This window comes from Octopus bimaculoides, chromosome 11 (genome assembly GCF_001194135.2).
Source record: "Octopus bimaculoides isolate UCB-OBI-ISO-001 chromosome 11, ASM119413v2, whole genome shotgun sequence".
In the NCBI taxonomy this organism is placed as follows: domain Eukaryota; kingdom Metazoa; phylum Mollusca; class Cephalopoda; order Octopoda; family Octopodidae; genus Octopus; species Octopus bimaculoides.
Genome location: NC_068991.1, coordinates 26,274,946 through 26,279,757, shown reverse-complemented (window position 1 = coordinate 26,279,757; position 4,812 = coordinate 26,274,946).

Genomic DNA, 4,812 nt, shown 5'->3' with positions numbered 1-4,812 from the left:
GACCTATATACACTGGAGGCTATGCCAACACTATGGAATAACAACAGAAAAAAGATGGTATAAACACACGCCAGAAAAGGTCACAGAAGACGAGAAAGCAACCATACTCTGGGATATGCCAATACACACAGATAGAGAAATTAAGGCAAATAGACCAGATATAATTGTCAAAGATCATGAAGAAAAAAAATGCTTTCTAATTGATGTATCAATACCAGCAGATGACAACGTCTCTCTAAAAGAAATGGAAAAACTTTCAAAATACAAAGACCTGGAAATAGAGGTAACTCGAATGTGGAATCTAAAAACAGAAACAATTCCCATTATAGTAGGTGCCTTAGGTATAATAAAAATTATTCACACAAATACATAACAAAAATACCAGGAGTTACAAATATGTATAACATACAGAAAATTTCACTACTGGGCACAGTACACATCCTACGCAAAACACTTTCAATACAGTAACCATAAGAGCACCACAGCACATACCCACGGCGCACAGAGCTGCGCTCGGTAGTGAAGTGAAAGCACGTTATAAAAATAAAACTACTGAACAATAATAATAATAATAATAGTAATAATAATAATAATAATAATAATAATAATAATAATGGTTTCAAAATTTGGTACATGACTAGCAATTTCGCTGGAGGAGCTAAACCAATTACATCGATCCCAGTACTAAGTTGGTACTTATTTTATCGATCTTGGTGGAATTTGAACTCAGAACATAAAGACAGACGAAATATTGCCAAGCATTGTGCCTAGCTTGATAATGACCCTGCCAGTTAGTCGCTGTGATGATGATGATCATGATGATGATGATCATGATGATGATGATGATGGTGATGATGATGCTATTATGCACCTTGTTGTTTTGTCTTGTTATAAAAGATGGGCTATAGCAAATAATCTGCTCAGGTCCAAAGATTTGCTTGTCAGTTGCTTGATCTTAGCCAGTTGAGTATGTCCCTTAGTGTTACGAGCAGAAGTAGTGGGGAGAATCATAGCCATGTGTTGAGAGGAATGCTTTGAGATTAGGGTACTTCACCCCCGGAAACATGAATGTTTCGCTCAACATCCTTAAACAACTCTCATTCAGGAACTTTTTGAGCGGGATGACTACTCGACCTGATGAAAATTTTAACTGGGCCCCCACTTGCAAGGTCATGCGCTGTTTATCTTGATATGAGATCACCACATCGCGCACATGGGTTTGTGATAAATGTACCCGGTGTACCTTTATCGGATGGATAGTCACCGTGGGTATACTGGGTTTTGTATATTTTACCCCAGTGCCACATTGATGGCATGCGCTGCTTTCTCACTCAGGGGGAGGAGAAGAAGAAGAAGGAGGAGGGGAGGAGGAGGAGAAGAAAACGAATAATAATAATAATAATAATAATAATAATAATAATAATAATAAGAAGAAGAAGAAGAAGAAGAAGAAGAAGAAGAAGAAGAAGAAGAAGAAGAAGAAGAAGAAGAAGAAGAAGAAGAAGAAGAAGAAGCCACATAAAATCTCTAAATTGAGCTTTACGAAATACGCATAATCGAAAAAACGTGTATGGAAAACACTAAAATATGCTATGTCCTTATTCATTCCCCGCATGTGTGAGATTTACATGTCAATCTCCAACCTTTCTCTTTGCCTGGTCAACGTTTCAGTCAATATTGTTAGACCTCAAATTCTGAGCCATTTCCTACCCATCAGAAACTCGGTGAGGCACAGTTGTATATCAATATTTCCATTCTTACTCTACTCACACGAGAACCACCAACCCATTCTTGCATTTTCTCAGACTTCGTTCACTAAAGCATTGAATATAACGGTTTCCTATCTAAATCTCATGAAATACAAATATTTAATCTCACTATTTATAGCTATAATCCACTACAAATGCCATTGGCAAAGTATCTGCTCACTTCCTTCCCTTGCACTCTTTTACCTCTGGCAGTCGTAATTGTTTAAGGGTTTATCCTACGCAACATTCACTTCCATTCTTCTAATCCATTAATTGCGTATCTCATCCATTCTTTCAAATCTATCATATTCTTGCTTTCTGTCCTCTCTAACGCGCATTCTGTTAAAATTAGATGACACAACTCTCTATCATACACCTGACATTTCCCCATGTAATCATTTATATATCACTACGTCCAAACTCAAATTTATATCACCAACCAGTCTGATCGTTCCTCGTTCAACTTGATCACTTGTATTATTTATATATTCTGGTAAGCCCTAAATGGTGTGATCCAGACATGGTCGAGCTGAAGATTCCTGTGAGCAAATACATACAGAACAAAAACTAAAACTTTTTATCACAACAAACTCATAATTAAATATTTCGTCATGTAATATCACTTATAGTCATCTGTGAATTTTTGCGATACATCTAATTTCGGCGCTCACCCGTAATTAGACAGGAATTGCTCAAAGAATTCTTTCCATTACAGTTTATTACAACGGCTGCTCCCAAATTATCTCCACTAATAACTGTCTATAGCAAATACTAACACTCTTCACCTCTCCATTTCATTAATTCCATGAGTACATGCGTAATGTCTTGTGCGTGCTACTACTGACATGTATCATTATGTGAATTATATGTTCCAGTGATACAGGAATGTTTGACTAAGTGGGGTCGTCCACTAGCATATGTACAATTCTACTGATTTTTCTCACATGGCGAAGCTCTTAAATGGCGACTGAATCGGAATGCCTACATTAATTCTCGTTGTCAGCTGGATGAAGAGTATGACCAGTGTAAACTCTATATCAGCCAACGACATGTAACCAGATATATAATAGAAAGAGAGTTACAGCCTTTCGAGGTACTTCTTGAAACCTCGAGAGTTCACGGGGAAACTGCTCCATGGGAGAGTTAACTGAAATTATTCTTCGAAAATCATGATGGAAGAGAGTTCTATAATGACTTATGAATAAATTATGATAATGATTATGTAGAGCATCAGCTCACACGACCTCATAGATGATGTTAATTATGATGAGAATTAGCATGAGCACGGTAATAGTGATAACTCTTTTATTCTTCTCAATCTTTATAAAGTGGTGTACATAAAAAAAGACTTTTTTGCCAATGAAATGGTCTTAAGATCTCTACATCTAAAACATTTCAGGGTTGTAGCCGTTACCACCAAGACGTTATTGCTTATGGCGATATTATTTTTAATACTAGACGTTATTATTTTTACTAGAAATTCATAAAATTGCAAGCAAAATCAATATCTTATCAGTTTAAATTCCGCCGAAGTCGACTTTGCCTTTCATCTTTCGTCGTCGATAAATTAAGTACCAGTTGCGTTGTGTACTGGGGTCGATCTAATCGACTGGCCCCTTGCCCCAAAATTTCGGGCCTTGTGCCTAGAGTAGAAAATGATATTTAAAGCGACGAGCTGGCAGAAACGTTAGCACGCCTAGCGAAATGCTTAGCACTATTTCGTTTGTCTTTACTTTATGAGTTCGAATTCCGCCGAGGTCGACTCTGCTTTTCATCCTTTTGGGCTCGATAAATTAAGTATCAGTTGCGTACTGGAGTCGATTGGTCCCCTCTTCTCCCAAACTTTTGGGTTTTATGCCTAGAGAAGAAAAGAATATCATATCAGTTTAAGGCAGGAAAATATAAACAAAACTTTCACTTTTCCTAAAATTATGAATATCGATAAACTGCAAATATATTTCCATGAATTATCAGGGATTCAGTATTTACATATATAAGGAGAGTCTCTCTCTCTGTGCATGTGTATGTGTTTGTGTTTGTGTGTGCGTTTGTGTGCGTACGCGTGGGTGTGTGTGAGTGTGTGTGCATGTACATGTATGTATTTATAGATGCATATATTTGATCGCCAAAATACTTGGGTATATTCATTGCTAGCCTAAGTCCAATCCGATGGAATGTAGTTGATTGAATCCCTGTGCTGAAAAATGGATCGTTAATTATATCCTGACATGTTATGAATTCATAGTGTAGAGAAATATAACTTTATTCATCATGTCACTTTTCCGTTCTTTCCGTAACTCCTCTCCGATGTCTATTTGTTTACGTGTAATTAATTTACAGGAATCAGAAAAGAATACACTCAGAGACTGAATAGAAAGTTAATTAGTATTGTACATTTTCTAATGATTATATTTTAAAATGCCATTAAGTTATTCAATCAATTGTACATTTATAATTGTCATCTGTTTGAAAACACACCTTTCTTTCTTTTTTTTTTTTTTTTGAAAACTGAGTAACATTTCAAATAATCCATATTTATAATTTAACTCATAACTTCACGGATTTGCAGAAGAGCATATTGGTGGCACGTTTCGTCTGCTAATTTTTACAAAACTTGGACTTGCACTGACAGCATTGCGCTACTTTCAGTTTCAGTTACGTCCTCCCTAAATATGAAACATAGCGGGGGGAGGAATTGCATGAAGGAAATTTAGGTAAAATAATAAAATAATAGTTTGAAGAAAATTATGGTAAATCACAATTTTGTTCCTTTTTTTGTGTTTGTTTTTAGGCTTCTTTGCCAGCTACCTCGATCATCTCCTAAAATAGTCATTAACTGAATACCTTAGGGAATTTCGCATTTGAAACTTACTGCAAAACCTGATAGATATTTTTTACTCATCCTCACCTAGACACTGTAGTTGTTAGTTTTCAATCACGAAGCAAGCGTGTATTATTAGCACATATAAATTTGTTAATATATAACTTGAATATCATTTACAAGACGTCCATTCCCTTATATACCATTAAATATTTACATTTGTAACGATCAGTACTTGTCGCA